The sequence below is a fragment of the Echiichthys vipera genome (genome assembly GCF_963691815.1).
Source record: "Echiichthys vipera genome assembly, chromosome: 2".
Taxonomy (NCBI): Eukaryota; Metazoa; Chordata; class Actinopteri; order Perciformes; family Trachinidae; genus Echiichthys; species Echiichthys vipera.
In genome coordinates, this window is record NC_139827.1 from 34,639,972 (window position 1) to 34,657,980 (window position 18,009).

Sequence of the window (18,009 nt, forward strand, 5' to 3'; positions counted from 1 at the left end):
GATAATAGGTTGTTATCATGATGACTAGTTATATGCATAGACTGTATAATAAAGACAGGCAAAGCTTTTGGGGCTGAAAAGTGAAGAAAATGGTGAAGTGCCATAAACCTGCACTTTTTTCAATGTCAAGCAGGGGGCAACTCCGCTGACTATGGGCGCACTTACACTGTCCTTCCGTACCGTACCAAGTACCCTAAAGCCCGGGGCACGGTACGGGCGGACAGTGTGAGTGCGCCCTAAAAGATGTTCATTTGTATAGAAGTCAATGAGAAAATGAGGGTACCTCTCACTTGATTTATTACCTCAGTAATCGTTTTCTTTCTCAATCTCTAGTTTCAAATCTTCTTCAAAACAGCATGATGTTCATTTAGTAAATTATGGTCCCATTTAGAGTCAAATACACCATAAAACGGGATGCTTTAGAGTGTGGCAACCCTGTGATTGACAGGCCGCTTTGCTAGTGACAGGTTTAGCGATACATATCTACCGCAATGTGTTCATTAAACTTGTGGTGATCCTGTTTTTGGGTGTTGTCTGTGTTAAAGTCTCTCTCATAGTGTGTTTTCACTTCATCAGAGTTAATTGTAACATTGTGGACACTTTAAAATGTCTTGTTCAGCGTTCGGTTGCACCTTGCTAACACAGCTAACATACGCTAGGTAGGGCTAGCTGGTGACTTAAGGGAAACTGATGATGTTCGACCAAAGCTACCTGTTCACCCGCTGGCAATAGTCCCCCGGATGACTTGCATCAGTTGCAAAACCAGCACTTTCTCTCCTTAGCCATTAGTATAGCGCAGCGCCACATAAACAACGAAGCTCGGACTGAAGCTGCTTAGCACTCCACCCCAGCTCTGCCGTCTTTTTGTTCAAAACAACAAGATGGCGTTGGCCAAAAATCCCCTAGCTTCAAGATGGCAGTCTACAAACTAGTGGGTTACATCCCGGTAGCTACGTCCATCTCATACGTACAGTCTATGGTTGAATGCAATAAATATGGATGTATTCTGATCAATAGCATGTCATTAGATTACATTTTTTTATGTATCATAACTTTTTATGTTTACATAACACAGCTTAAGCATGGGTAAAAAGCGGGTGATCATACAGAACAGAGTGGAGATTGGATGTGAGCACTGTGTGTATTCACTCTTATAACCACACACAGACTGGCATGTGTCATATTCATTCAGACAGCATGCAGCTCCAATCAGGATAATTGAGTTAGTAAAATATAGAAGATTATTGCAAATGGTGAGCCACAAAATACCATCTGTTATGCTGCACACCCACCCACACACACACACACATACGCGCACACACACGCATGCACGCACACACGACCTGAGGACATGTGTGTATCCATACAATGCAGCAGCTCCATAGACACACACACATGCAGGCACGCACACACACACACACACACACACACATGCACACACGCACACACACACACACACACACACACACACACACACACACGCACACACACACACACACACACACACACACACACACACACACACACACACACACACACACACACACACACACACACACACAGTATGGTAAGGCAGAAAGGAAAGAAGCTGGTGGACACAGTGTGGTGGACACATACACAGAGAGATTAATGCTTCCATGACAGATGAAGGATGGGTTTCATTTGGGGAGTGAACAAACCAGCTTCACACAACAGTAGTTGTGAAAAACACTAATCTAGCACACAGAATCATTCCAATGCTGCATTTTTTTTTACTTCCACTCCACCACAATTCAAATTTAGACTGAAACCAATCCGTATAACATGCAGTGGGTGGTATACCTGTTTCATCACGTTCTGCTACAACATGGTTTTTGCAATATACCATCATTACTGTGAGCATACACACATGCACAGTCATGTTTTGATTCAGAGTACACAGAGACAAACACAGAGGGTTCTGTTGTGTGTTTGTGAGAGAGCCAGTGAGTGAGAGCAGGGCAAAGATGGATTCACTGCTTACAGCTGAAAAGGTACAGGAGGGGCAAGTTGAGATTGTCCACTAGTTCCTCAATCATGGGAGGCATCATGGAGGAATTAGAAATCAGTGTGGTCTAAACCCACTCTAGATGTGAAGTGTCTTCAGATAACTTGTGTCATGGTTCAGCACTACAAATACAATCTAACTGCATTGTCCCTTTTAATTTTGTAATACAGTGATATAATACATCACCATACATGTATGTAATCATTCAGTTTCCTCCCTCAGATGCATGGATAGTGAACAGGTGTCTCTCTCAAACAGAGGAAGGAACCTTCAACATTTTACGGCCGCGTGCAGGCTGTCTTTGCCCTTATGGCTCCAATACGTTTACTCCATGTTGTTTACTCCTTTGTCAATATTGTTCCAGAGCCGTGTTAATAGAGCCATCTGCATACTCGCTTTTTGTATTCTACTCCAAACAGCACTCCTATCACAGGAGAGGTAGACCAGGATGACCTAGGGTTCTCAGAAATCTTGTAAGGTCCACACATCACACACACATCACACACACACACACACACACACACACACACACACACACACACACACACACACACACACACACACACACACACACACACACACACACACACACACACACACACACACACAGATATAGGGGCTCGACTTGGAGGTCACTCTCAGCCTTAAGGCAAAAGCAGAGCAGTCACTCAAGACACACACATTCTTCTGTAATTGTGACCTGGTTTGTCAATGTGGCTTCAGTGTTTTCTTCAGTCTCTATTGTGTGACAGGGACTGCTCCTTTTGGTTGCAGGTTACACACAAATGCACAAAAGCTTGGCTGACTGTGGTAGGAAATTCACACATACACAGATACACATATGTGCATGTGCACACACACACACACACACACACACACTCCTGTGTGTGCAGCATGAAGCAGTCATGTTAGGGCTCTCTTTTGCCTCGGGCCCAGTTGGCTGCCTTTACTGTACATGTTAATGGATACAGGCTTGATCTATTGTGATGAAAAGAACAGAATAAGTGAAAGCATCTCATATAAAGACAGAACATTATTTATTATTTTGACTGTAAGAGCTCATCACAGTTATCACTTCAGTAAGCACTTTCTTACAAAGGCATGGTGTTATGCTTATAGTTAAGTGGGTGACCATGAGCCCACAAATAGTCAAGTTCAGTTGGTGTATATTTGTTGAATAATCAGAATCAGAATCAGAAATACTTTAAGAATCCCAGGGGGAAATTATTTTTGTTACAAAATTCCAGATATGCAAACAACAAATATTATACAGAACATATTTTAGACAAAACTAAAATTTAAATTTACAGGATGGCCTTAATGTCCTTGGTGAGCCAGGGTTTATTATTAGCGTAGCAGGTTACGGTCCCACTTGGGACATTGCAGTCCACACAAAAATTGATGTAGTCCGTGATGCACTCAGTGAGCCCATCGATGTCCTCCCTGTGCGGCTCACAAAGTGCAGGCCAGTCAGTCACTTCAAAGCAGCCCTGCAGTGTCTCATAAGCCTCCTCAGACCACCTCCTCACAGTCCTTGTGGTCGTAGGCTTCCTCTTCACCAGAGGCACATAGCAGGGTTTGAGGTGAACCAGGTTATGATCTGACCTGCCCAGAGGGGGGAGAGAAGAGGAGATGTATGCATTGTTAATGTTAACATACATCAAGTACAGAGTCCTCTCCTCTCTGGTAGGACACCTTATGTACTGTTGAAAGGTTGGCAGAACTCTATCCAAGGTGACGTGGTTAAAGTCTCCCGACATGATGATGAGGGCACTGGGGTGTTGAGTCTGGAGTCTGGAGAAGGTGGTGTCTATGTTGCTGCAGGCAGATGTCAGGTTTGCAGAGGGAGGGATGTACAGAACAGTGATGGGGGATCTCTCTAGGCAGACAGTATGGACGGAGTCCAACGGCCAGCAGTTCAACATCCGGGCTACAGAGCTGTTCTTTAATTGTGATATGAACAGGATTACACCATCTGCTGTTTACTAGAATGGCAAGTCCCCCTCCTTTCCACTTACCGCTCTCGGTGCAGTCCCGGTCCGCCCGAATGGTCTGGAAGCCATCCACGGAGACGTTCTGGTCTGTAATGTCCCTCTGCAGCCATGTCTCCGTGAAACACATCAGACTGCACTCACGGTACTCCGGTGGCTCTATATTAGTGCCGCTATTCCCACCTCTGCATCCCCGGTGTGTTTTTCTCCAGAGTTCAGGTGGAATCTCAGCTGGTCTGGCCGCTATGCTAGCCGGCATTAGCGCGATCAGCTGTTCTCCGGAGTAAAGAAAGGTAGCATTTCCAATGTTCAATGTATCAATGTTCATTGATAAAAACAGCACGAAAAGAAACACGGAAACTAGCAAAAGTAACCTTGTTGTAGAGGGTAGAACTTCACAGAAGTTAGGGAGAAGTAACAGAACGAACAAGGGAGAATAGAATTTAAGAAAGTTTAAAAAAACAAACTCAAAGATCGGACCAGTAACAGGCAACTGCCTAACAACGTGTAAAGGGATCAATATCTAAGCTTACTAGATATTTAGGCTTTTTGATATTTTTACAAAGCTGCTGGTCGGACTGAACAGTAGATCCCTTATAAACCCATGAGATTCCTCCGGTCACAAAATGGATCTCTTCTTCTTGGGTTTTGAGCACTTCCAAATAGATGGCACTCAGTCAGTGCTTTTACATGCAACACCGTACCCCGGGTGAAATCGGAGTTCTCATACCTCGGTTAACAGACCTAGATAACTACTTTAGTAACCAGAGTTATTTTGCATGTAAAGGCTTTACCTGGATTATAATCGTGTTTCTTGTGTACGCATGTGCCAGGGTTAGAACTCCCCCCTCCTCACTCCACGGAAATAGAATAAACCAGGAAGCAACAGCGCCGAAAACAACGTGAAAAAAACATCACTACCAAGAAGACCCAATTCTGTCGTAATTCTGTCAGAAAGTCGGCTGTTTTCCCCACGCTTGTGATTTTGTCAAAGGTGAATTGGAAAAAAAAAGCCGTTTTCAGTCCAGCTGTATGTTGGCGGAGCGCCACCAACTTCAATAATCTGATTATTCCCCTAACTGGGGAAAGGCCATTTTCAGGTTACTGATGTACTTTGAAACACACTGAGTATGTATGCACCTAAAGAATGGGACAGTTTACGTGATGATCTCAGACCTGACCAGGGTCTCAAAAAGACCCTTCTTTTCACTCCAGCATTTTCTGAAATGAACACACCATTTTGATGTCAGCGAAGTACCTGATAGCTTCTCCTCTCCTGTGCTGGACCTCACTCCCTGTGTGTGAATGCTGAACACCGATACAAAATGGCAGCTCAAACTTCATCAGTTCTCACTACGATTGTGAATATTTGATGCCAAAACCTGTTCATCATGCACATCTAGAAGAGTTGGAAATATGTGCTGTTGTCAAGCTCCATTGTTGCTGAACTGGAAATAGAGTTGTAAAGTGGGAGAAGACCTTTGTTGTATGTGTCCCTGCTGTAAATTGGAATTTGGAGCAGGGACACATACATTTATTCTCAGTGTTCCTCAACAAGAGACTTGTATAATTCAGTCGATACACTAGTTTTATCTCATGGCCATGTATTTTATTTATTTCTTTGTTTTTGAGCCATCATGATCTATTTCTGACAGTTTAGTATTTTAGATAGATAAGTGTCATGATGCCTGTGAGCCTTAGCTAATATAGCCATGGTGAAAAAGCCTATCCGAGGCTAGAATCAGTTGCCTGGGTTGAGACCTTAGAATCCGTCCATCTCTCTCGTCCAAATCACAACCAAGTTAATTAAATGTGTTTACAACATAGATTCCGCTGTGGCCTACCATACAGTCTATGGTTGCTTGTGTTGCAGCTATAAAACAGTAAATAAACGCTGCAACCTCCGCAAATGCCTGGTTTCACGGTCAGATACTGATCGATTCAGTCCGATAACATTGAGAAAGACTCAAAGAGCCACATAATTGAACTATTTTATCCCTATTCAAGTTAGCATAGCGCTAAACTTGAAGTAAGAGTGCAGGCAATGGCAGACTGAAGATGGTAACAAGTTGACAGTTTTGTCTGATATCAGCCCTTCTTTTCTTTGATTGGAAATTTCTTGCTGGAATGCTTATTGGGAATCAGAGTCACCTTCTCACCTTACGCATTTATGTATACATCCAGCTGTCAGTCGCATAAGTTTGTCTAGTCAAAAAATAAAAAAGACATTTCCTTTGGATCCCTGGACATCCAAAGTAACCCCTTCTATGTAACAGCTTTATATGTCAATAATAAAACAGCATATATGCAGTAATCAACTGAACTAGTCCAGAAAGTGTCCAAAATGTTCTTTTTTCTAAAGTGCTTTAAGCACACCAGTTAGTACACGTGGAGATGCATATTAACAATGTTGATCTCACTATTTTCCACTTCCTGCTTTCATCTTTGAGAGATTAGGGGACTTGGTTGGCTGGCAGCTATGCGCTCTCTGAGGAGGCACACCATGTGGCTGTTGTAAGAGAGGGTAATGTATTGCTCTCTGTTGTGCTGTTCCCTATGCATAGGCCTATTTTATACCACACACACACACACACACACACACACACACACACACACACACACACACACACACACACACACACACACGCACACACACACACACAAATCATTCCATTCATTAAGAACACATTAGCAGAAAAAAACTGATGTCAGGGGACAGGGAACACCTTGTGTGTGTGTGTGTGTGTGTGTGTGTGTGTGTGTGTGTGTGTGTGTGTGTGTGTGTGTGTGTGTGTGTGTGTGTGTGTGTATGTGTGTGTGTGTGTGTGTGTGTGTGTGTGTGTGTGTGTGTGTGTGTGTGTGTGTGTGTGTGTGTGTTTGTTTACATGTTCATCTAGACCTGTGTGTGTGGTTGATTATACACCTGAGTATGTCATGGAAATATTTTGATCGCTCTACATTTCCTTTCCTTTCCACACTAGCAATGTAGAACCTGTTATGCAAAACACTACGGCCTGGATTAGCCCAGTTGCCAGATCCTTTAAATCACAGGCGGCAGGCTTTGCTTAGCTAGTCTGGCACTGCACCTCTCTGGCATGATTTGTTAACCTTGTCACTTCCTGCAATTGGTCCGTTTTAAACTAATCCAAGCAGCGCAGACATTAAAACAAACTTAATATCCAACCAGAGCTGACAATAAAAGTGTCAGAATAGTGGTTGAGTTTATGTGGTGGAAGTTTGTCTTTTGTCTGTTTCTCCTCTACTCTCCTACATCAAGTCAAGCTTGTATTCCCCAGGGTGTGTGACTAGATGGGTTTAGCATGTGTCTTTCCATCATCATGGTTGTTACTGTAACTGCACCCCTGGGACATAGTGGCTTAACACTAGCTCATAGTCCACTAGAAGAAAAGGCTGACATGATCTCACAAACTCATAAAAGAGAAAGGCAGAGATAATGAAGGACTGAGAGTAAAAGAGACAGACTGACGAGTAACAACTGGAGCCCACTTAACTTTAACTTTCTTGTTCTTTTTCTTTCTTCTACCCCTATCCATCTGTCCCCAGAGGATTTTAAGGGGGCACATGAAAGAAAGAAGATTTGTACTCTTTGTCATTTCCTTTTCCTTCTCACTGAACCAAAATTATAGCCGTCAGTGTGTGTGTGTGTGTGTGTGTGTGTGTGTGTGTGCGCATGTGCCTGTGTATGTGTGTGTGTGTGTGTGTGTGTGTGTGTGTGTGTGTGTGTGTGTGTGTGTGTGTGTGTGTGTGTGTGTGTGTGTGTGTGTGTGTGTGTGTGTCTAGGCACGGTGATGGGGAGGATTTGTGCCTGTACAGTTAATTGTCATTGTTCAGCCTCCGTTGGAATTGTGGGACCATAAAGCCCCTGCCACACATGCACTGCAAACCTCAAATAACCTAAACATTATCCGGAGGAGCTGTATGTGAGAACGCAAATGTCCGGATCAGTTGGACCGTGCATCAAAACCCAGTTTACCCTGCCCGCTCCCTGGTACTAAGTCTGTGTAATATCTGACTGAGCCCATGTGTAAATACAGCCGCTCATTCTCCGGTGTATTCTCAGAGAGGGAATGTGCATGTTGTTGACATCCTATCATGTCTAGACCACACAAAAACATGCTGATTAAAACAAAGACAGCAAGGAAAATGCCTAACTAGAGATACAGTGAGAAATTCAGGAACTTCTGTCGTTAAAGTTGTACTCCTTAAGATTAGAAAAAAAATAAGAATTAATTGTCTTTTAAGTTCCTATCTATCACATAGTGAGTTAAAACAATGGTTACTGATCATGTGACCCACTAATGAAAGCGCTTGTTGCCTTTTTGATGAGTATTCTAATATCTGTGTCTGTGGAGACATTCCCTCTCTAAATGTAAAAAATGTTCCATGTTAGTGGCTCTGCTGACAGCGGTTGGTCTGTCGGTCCAGATATGCTGCCTTCACTTATAATGAGAATTCGGGAACTTCCAACTTCTGAGTCAGGCTTGTAGTAAGGGTAGAAGTGTAACAGAAACATGTGTGTGAGAGTGTGTATGGATTTAAGAGGGGAGGGACTGAAAGTAGAGACGTGAATGTGTTGCAATAAAGTTCACAAAAGAGAAAAAAAAATACAATAGTAAGCAAACATAGTGACCGTGAACATGACAAGATGGAAAGAACAGGCCCACCTGCAGTTACATCTTACTGACAAAGAGGACGCTAGAAACAAGATATATCAATTCTTATTGAGTACAACTTTAAGGACCTGAAAAGAGCCAGCATGAAGACTCAGTTGTTTATGCCCAAATTAAGAACCAGGGTGTGATCCGCATCATTCCTCCGTTTTGCACGCTCAAAACCAACCAAAACAAAAAAAAGAGGTTATTTTCCAGTAATTGAGAACACAAAAGGGAATCTACTTGAGGCAAAAAGAAACACTGAATTATCCGCACCTAATTCTCCTGACATTGTCCAGGGTTCATAGGAGAAAACAGCTCATGTCTGTGAACGTGTATATTGCATAGAGAGAGAAAGAGGAGGGAGAGGGAGCATGCAGAGCTCATCTCACATGCTCACATGCGCATAAATACACTTGGACATTGGCTATTTAGCAGGGCAATGACACTACACTACACACAAACACGTCCTCCAATTCCTAAATGATGGTGTCGAACATGACAGAGTTGGTCTCCCCCTCATCGAAACATGTTAAACTGCCCATTTGTGTAAATGCTTTTATTTTCATTTGGAGAATGAAGGCGTACTGAAGAGAGTCTGACTTCCCTTCTCACATTGTGAGAGGTCCTGCATGCACTGAGAACCCACAAATAGATTCTTCAGTTGGGTTAGTGATTCTATATATAACCATAATGACTCAGAGAACCCTCTGATTTTGTAAAGTAGCTACCGGCCACATTCTCTATGTAAACTGCAGCCGTCAGATCAGCCTTAATCACAAGAGGGGCTGTTTCCCGTCAGTGATTGAGACACTGCACATTCAAGCATCACATATGCTCTGCTCTCTCTCTTAAAGTTGTAATCCTAAAATTCATTTAATCAAAACCAATATTTATACAATTTATGGTGAGCTTTTTGTAAGAACTAGCCACATATCTTTAATGGCCTCCAGTGGTTTTCATTATTACTGGTGGAGTCCTTTCCCACAGAGGAAACCATGCATGAATGTACTGGATGTGATGTGGAAGGTCAATGACTTTAGTCTTCTTTAATAAATCAGCATGAGGTGAGGAATGCTCTTAGCCCAAGGTTGATTTTTACTTTTCATTGACATGTGGGATTCTGAATATAACTCTGGGAGTATATTAGTAAAGTACACTTACTGTTATCACTTTTCACCCAGGTATCGCCAAAAAAGTATGAAATCTTAAGAAAAACATTCCGTGCTACTAACACCACGGGTAGAAGGTAGAAGAATACATCCATGGGGTTAATAATGTCAATTACTTTTGGTGTTGAGGTGTACCAACTGACGCGGTTTGGTTGGAATCGGTCCAGTGCAGTCTGCCATTTGTAGTTAATTTATTGGTTACTGTAATATATATATATGTCAAAAGTGATTAAATAATGGTCTGATAAAAAAGGGTTCTCTGGAAAGACTATTAAGTCATTGATTTCCACACCATAAGCCAAAACAAGGTCGAGGGTGTGATTAAAACAGTGGGTAGGTTTATGTACACTCTGACTAAAACCAATCGAATCTAATAGAGAGATAAATGCAGTACTAAGGCTATTATTATCAACGTCCACATGAATATTAAAATCTCCTACAATGATTACTTTATCAGATTTAAGGACTAAATTTGACAGAAACTCTGAGAATTCAGACAGAAATTCTGAGTACGGACCAGGAGCACGGTACACTATAACAAGTATAATTGGCTGAACAGTTTTCCAGGTTTAATGTGAAAGATAAAGAACAAGGCTTTCAAATGAATTATAATTTAGTTCAGGTTTAGGGTTGATTAATAGGCCTGACTCATAAATAGCTGCAACGCCTCCTCCTCGATCACTGCATTAAAGGAAAATAAGTATATAAGTATATATATATATATATATATACTCATATGTATATATAACATCACATCAATTTGTTATTTGTACATTTATCTTCTGCCTAAACTTAAATATGTAGATATATTCATTTTCACCAAATGATAACTTGCCTTCCTTTTTCTTTTTCTTCTTTTTTAAATAAAAATGAGGTGAGCTGCTCCGCAGTGTCTTCACGTATGACTGCAGAAAAGAACCCCAGGGGGTATGTCTTTTCCTCTACTGCAGTGATTGATTTCTGGTTGGGAATCACTGTGCATCAGGATAATGTGTTTTGCAATGGTCCACGCCTGTAGAACCAATTCTGGTAAATGTGGAGACAAGGAGTAAGGGAAAATTGGCCGAATCACACATATGGCTCATTACACCAGATAGTACTGTAGGCGCGTTATTGGGACAGAAGGTAATGAGTGTGTAAACATACGCAAAACCATTTGAGACAACATCTGGAGATATTCTGTCTGCTGATTGCAGCCTCTTAAACATGATCTCCACTTTACTCTCAAAACATTATTTTCTTCTTTTCCTCTGAACTGGGAAATGAAATAACCAACAGAATACCACCAGCTAACTGCCGGGTGGCCACTTAACTGCTACTGTTGGTCATGTTTGTAGTATTTCCCCTATGTGTTTTTATTAGAGCTGCAGCTATTTAAAATCTTTTTGTAATGGAGTATTTTACTAATTATTCCATGGATTGATCAAGTCATCAGGGGAAAAAAATTGATTTTTTTTTTTTTTTATATATACAGTATATAATTTTGCGTTATTACTTACCATTACTATCAAAAAATATATTATTATGTCTCTGGGGTAGGCCTGTTTGATGTGGTAACCTAACAGGGGTGTGTGTGTGTGTTTGTTTGTGTTTGAGTGTGCAGATGTGCGTGAGGGGGAGAGAGAGAGAGAGAGAGAGATAAGAGATGTGTGTGTTGAAGGCAATACACTCGCAATTTACCATGAATAAGTTTACTAAAACAATTCAAAGTAGTGTTTAAAATTCTACGTGATACACATGTTTACTCAAACAGGGTTCAAAGATGGAGAGAGTAATTTGGAAAATAAATGAAAGAGATATTATCAGGAAGAGAGACTAGCTCTCTTCCTGTTCACCGTAACAACAAACAACGTACTAAACTCCACTGACACATTTACTCAAACAAAACTATAAAGACTGATCAGGGAGGTGATGTTCTGTTTAACATTCATGAAAAACTAAACATGGAGTCATTCACAAGGACAGCTACGCATTCTCTTCCTGTATTTTTAACATCTGCCGTCACTACGGCAACTACTTGAACCGAAAACAGTGGCGCTCAGTGAAGAGGCGTTAACAATGGGCTGCTTTTGGCTGAGACGCTGAATCATCTGTTGTGGTAGAACAGTTCTACTTAACAGTGGACACATTGCACCTTTATGGCTTCTTTTTTAAGTGTGACAAGATCCTAAACTTATGCTCAGCCTTTTCCCCGATGTAGTGGTGTGCATTCGCAAAAACGGTCCGTGTGGAACAATGATCCCTGCGCTGAACAGGCCTCATAAAACACAAGATAGGAATGAAACGAATCATCGAGGCAGAGATTTTGCCTCAAGAATTTTTTGTAATTGAGTAACTCAAGCAATTGTTTCAGCCCTAGTATTTATTCATGTGTGCATCAGAGGTGCCAGTAAGATAGTATGCAATATGTAAGCAAATACTGTATATTTATTAAATAACATTGTACTTGATAAATCATTTTTAAATTAAAAGAGTCATTTCTTCAAACAACCAAAATAAATGCTGATGAACCAACAGCAACATTTGGACACGGACAAAAAAGAAACCAGCATCAGTTGAATTCCTTAAAATGACGGTGGTTGATAACATATTAAGTCCAATGCATTTTTCATATTTGAAACTTTCAGAATTCAGTTCATTGTTTGGGCGTTCAAAGTGCCAAGTTGTTCTAGCAGAAGTCCAACAGCAGTTGCTCATTTAAAGGCTGTGAACGACTCGACACTCAAGTCTCATGAATCTTGACTTGATAAGTGGCCAGTCATAGTGTTCAAAATGTCAGTCCAAAGTCCAAGCAGTTTTCACCTATTTTGTTACTTCATTAAATTGTTGTGTACCTCTGTATTACCATTTGTATTATATTGAATCCTAACTTTAAATGGCTTCTTCTACAACTTGTGTTGTCCTTAATTTGTCGAGGGAAAGTTTAAAAAGCAATTACTGTCAAGACTTAATAGCCTTAACTTGTGATGATTTGCATTAATATGTAAATTCAGCTGTTATTGATTCAACCGGGGAAACTTTACGAAGCAAAGTAGAACACACCTACTGTGCTTCACAGCTGGGGGGGACCACTGTGGACCAGAGTTCACAGGAAAACAGGAGGAAGGATGAAACAGAGAGAACAAGAACGGAGAGAGAGAGACCAAGAACATGGAGAGAGTACAGAGGGAGCTACCTGTGTGTGTGTGTGTGTGTGTGTGTGCCAAAACCAAGCCAAGCGGGGATGAAGAATGAGGGGGGCACTGAAGGAGCCAGGTGTTCAAAACGTACTCAAACGCACACACACACACACACACACACACACACACACATACACACTCACACACACACACTCTCTCTCTCTACAACAGCTGGGCGAGATCTAAGGCTGCACTTGTTTTGCGTGACAAGGCCATGGGGTTAAAATGCTCTGCAGAATTTTCCATCGAAACGACATAAAACAGCCATTGCTAAATCCTAAATACGTCCTGTTTATATCAAACATCTCTTCCAAAACAACAGAAAGACTGCAGTGAAGTTAACTTTCAAGGCTATGTTTAACTTTGAATCCACAGAAGCAAACAGACACGTTATTAAGACAATTACACAATTAACAGGCCACCCAAGGGAAAAGCCTCAGTTAGTAATATGTCATGCAACAGAATGTTGGTTTGACAAACTTTGCTGTTTGTCGACTGTTCTCCAGTGAAGGCTGCAGCTTTGCTATATTTTATTATGATAAAACTAAACAATCAGATGCAAAAAGCATAAAACTTCATCATGCAAGTGTATCAATTGTTTTAAAAAACATCATGGTTGTTCAGCAATGGATATACTTAGACCTGTATATCCTCTTCAACTAGACAAGTCTTCTCTACAACATTCAGAGCATGTACATGCACAGCAGTAACCGGGGTATGGTATAACCTAATAATAACTGGATTATGCCACTTCTCCCAGTATACATGAGCGGGGAAGAATGGGATCAATGGCAGGAGTAACTCTACCTACGTACAACTGGTCAGAATACTGCTTTTCTTCAGGTTCACCTTTGTCATAATCACAACAACTTGGAAGTCCTGAGTCAGTTTAACGGTAAAGCTTGTGTTGTAGCTGTTGTTTTGTGTGCCTTTGCTTCTGATCTATTCTATTTCTGGGTCAAAAACCACTGCAGCGGAGTGGGCCGGGGCTTAACCTGATCTTACCTCGGTTAAGGTGTATACACGCACAAACACCCTGGTTACTAAAGGAGTTATCTAGGTCTGTTAACCAGGGTATGAGAACTCTGATTTTAACAGGGGTAAGGTGTTCGGTTGGTGTTTGAAAAATCTGAATATAATCAGGTTTTTAAACTGCATGTACACGCACCGAGTCATTTCAGTGATAGAGGGAGGAGATACACTTGGTCCAGGATCTGTGTATTCCTCTTGAGTCTGTTCTATGAGTGTATGTGTGTACAAATGAATATATAGAATCTCACATGTAACCTCTTTGGTCTTTGCTCTCTTGCTGCTATCCTCTTTGTCTTTCTTTTGCATCTTTCTTTTTTTTTTTTTTGCCCTGGTTGTTATAGCCTGATGTGTGACAGGCATGTTGAATGGGAATGTAAGCAAATAGGTGTGTACTAGGCTTTCCGCAGTAGTCCGTGTTATCGGTGTTACAGTGTTCAGGTTTTATAGAAATGAATTGTGCTGGGGCTGCGAGCCTCAATGGTCTAAACAGCCCAATTGGGTCCCCTCATATTGATATACAGTGTGTGGTTAAAATGGCACTGAAGAGAAGGGGGCAGTGCTGTGCTTCCTACTCCTGTCTCAACCTGGCGACTTTTAAAATTGTCAATGCAGCCATAGTTGGATCAGAGTGACCTGACGCAGAATGGTGTGTCTTCAGTGTGATCAGTTACAGCAGTGTTTTTTCTCCACCGTGGTATTCCCTGTGTGTCAAGATGCAATGGCGCTGTGACCAGCCACGTATGTCTGTGTTGAAACACAGCACAGACATGCTGGTGGCCTTTGGCCCTTTAGATTGTATTTTAGCAGGTTGGTACCACATGTCTTTACGTTGAAGATGGCGGCAGTCACTGGTGGATGTAACAGTTATGACGGGAGCAAAGGAGGAAGTCTGGTGGCGTAGTTTAGAGAGCAACACAGTCGATTAAATGAACCAGTTGTTTGGGCGACAAAATTAGATGAGTGTATGTCAACAAACACATTATTTAATCAGGGACAGTCCTAGTTTTGTCATTAAATATACTGACATGGGCATAAGTCTGTAATATTTTTCACAATGACGGGAAGATCTGAGGCCGTCTGTCAGGTTGTCAGATTATAACACTGAGGACGATCTACTGTAACTAAGGTTATTCAATCCCATTTGTAACCGGTACTGATAACACCATCTTCACTTCCTGTGAACATGTGTGTTCAGAGGTTGCATTAAACACGTACTACGCCAACTGCTCGCAGAGCGGCTGCAACAGCGGCTGCACTAGGTGTGAGAGCAGTGCCATGGCGGTGTGAAATGGGGATCCGTATGGTGCTGCTGCTAGACCGCCTTGTTAGGTGCATGCATGCCTCTCTTTGTGTGTGGAAAGTTTTTAAAAACAATGTGTCAATGTCTTTTTTTGAAATGCTGAACACCAACAAATGCGGATTGAAACAGAAGTTTTTGGTGGAAAAAAATGTGTTGTGCATGTTGGAAATAATTACATCTGTCTTTGTCAATAATGGTTTTGCTTTTAGATATGTTGGAATTAAACAAGTCAGAAACAATCCTACGCAGCCACAACTTATTAGTGTTTTATTTGCGTGTAGCATTTGGCAGCCACTAAGCAGAAAAAATATGATGACGTCACTCAGTCATTCATTCATACATTCAGTTGGCAGCCCCCCTACTTAAAACATCTCCTCGCATGCCTCTGTGTCCCCTGTGAAACCAAAAGTCAACACTTACTTCATTTAATTAATTATGTCAAAATATTTATTTTGTGTTAATGTTAATTAAATGCTGAAATTACTATTCAAATGTGTATATATCATTATTTTCTTTATAAATGTGTTGGCTTACATTAGCAAATCTAATGCTTCTACATGATGAACAAACGCTTTTGTCTTGTCTGATGAACAGTAGCAGTTTTCTGAATCCCAATCTCACTGTCAGAAACGGCAGAACATGATGTCTCCACCGGAGATCAGTAGCTGCTTTATGATTTTCATCAAAAAATGGAAAATTGTCACATAAAGATACTGTAATCCGCAGAATATGCAAGGTTTGAATGAAATATCACTTGGCAACAAGCACCCTAAGGGCACACCCTAATTACTCTGATCCTGGCAAGTTTGAATGAACGTTGTGTTCCCTAGTGGACAGAACGTAGAACTTTCATTATTAGTATTAATCATAAGCCAAATTTGAGCAAAAAAACGTAATCTAATTTAACTATTAAAAAAATTAGCTATGCAATTTGAACGAGATTATAAAGGAAGCTTGACACCACTTATGAGGATGTGTCGATCTGATGCCAGTGTTTGGGGTCAAATTAGGAAGTACATTTGTCGTATCACAGGGTAGGAACAAATGATGTGGTCATATGGGCCAGAGAACTTGTCGTGTAAATCAATACCTGTTGCCAAATCTCCGTATTCTGTCTCGGTGGCTGTTTGGGAGAAGCATCTCTCCCCCGGAACAGTCAGAAGTGAAGAGAGGGGAGAAGGGAGAGAATCTCCTTGGGATAGGAAATACTGCATGCAAAACATTCCCGTGACAAAACATCTCAGGTTGCATTTAATGAAAGCCTGATCACCAATCACCTCATATTATTCCAGTGTTTTTCTTGCCTTTCAGAATGAAGTGAAATTGTATCATAATTACATCCATGTGTGCGAAGTGTAAAAAAAAGCAGAGCAGGAGCATCAGGGCCTCCTCAACATTTCATATCTACAGTCTTGGATGCTTCAGTTCAGACACTAGAACACTTCCAAGCTGGTCTGCCGGTAATTCCCTCATGATGTGAATGCAGCATTACCTCGGCACTGTGGGGAGATGCCAGGGGGCACCTCGCCATTTGACAGACTGAGTATTTCATTGCAAAGTTATTTTTACTCCATTGATCAGAGCCTTAAAAGAATATTGTCTTGAGCCACAACAACAAGCTCCCAGGCAATCATAGGCAAGCTTAACACCGCGTCCCCACAGAGCAGAGCGGACAGCTGCGTCGGACCTTTGACAATCACAGGATCTGCCCGTGACCCATTTAATACACACACATACACAGAATTCCATGAATTAAGGCCTTTTCACATTGGGTGCGTTTTTCTCGTGTGATTAATTCCTTAATTAATGTCAGTATATTTTTTTTAAACTGTTGTTTTTGTCATGAGTACTGTCACGCAGAGCGCAAATATTATGCTGCGATAAAGCGGCATGTGTTTTTTTTTTCAATAAAAGCCCTAGACTTCGTAACTGGTGAGCTGATCTGGCAGGCCGAGCACATCACCAGTATGGATGTTCGAAAGCAAGCATTTTGCATCTTCGTTTTCTTTTTTTGTTACGGCCCCGGTTTGTAAAGGCCTTTAGAGTTAAAGTAGGTGAGGTTTTTCTTTTGGCCTAAAAGCAATGTTTCAGTCTTTTTCTCCCTCCCTTCCTCCCTCTGTAATCCCGGTAACAATGCATTCTACCAGCGTGCCTTTAATATGGAGATTGACAGAGACTGAGAGAGCAGGAAAGAGCAGAGAATATCAACCCACAGGTGGATGCTCGGGGGGAAATGTGGGCCATACTGAACTGTTATATTAGTAAATCATCATTTTACTGAACTGTTATATTAGTAAATCATCATTTATAAGGGTCTTCATGTAAACTTTTCTCCCAGTATAGGGGACTACTTTCTGCATGATTCACTGATATGGATGAATATCAAAGCCTGAACCAAGTTTTGTAAACTAACTGATCATGTTTTTACAATGCTAGTTATGCTGGTAAACAGTTCTGAAAAAAACACATTTCTAAGAGCACAATGAACACAGCACAAGTTCACCAGACAAAATTGTTTGTGGACAGAGACTAAAGATTTGCAGAGCAGCAGAGATGGAAATCTTATCCAGAATGCTAAGGGCAGGCTAAAGCTGTGTTCACACATACATATACAAAGTCGTAGTTGTCTGGCCACT

The 18,009-nt window shown here is 41.4% G+C and overlaps 1 protein-coding gene across 1 annotated transcript in view; it reads left to right on the top strand.

Annotated features, from left to right (window-relative positions):
* The window catches only part of tenm3 (teneurin transmembrane protein 3), a 261,242-nt gene that overhangs the window by 45,517 nt on the left and 197,716 nt on the right, over positions 1 to 18,009 (top strand). The window lies entirely within an intron of this gene.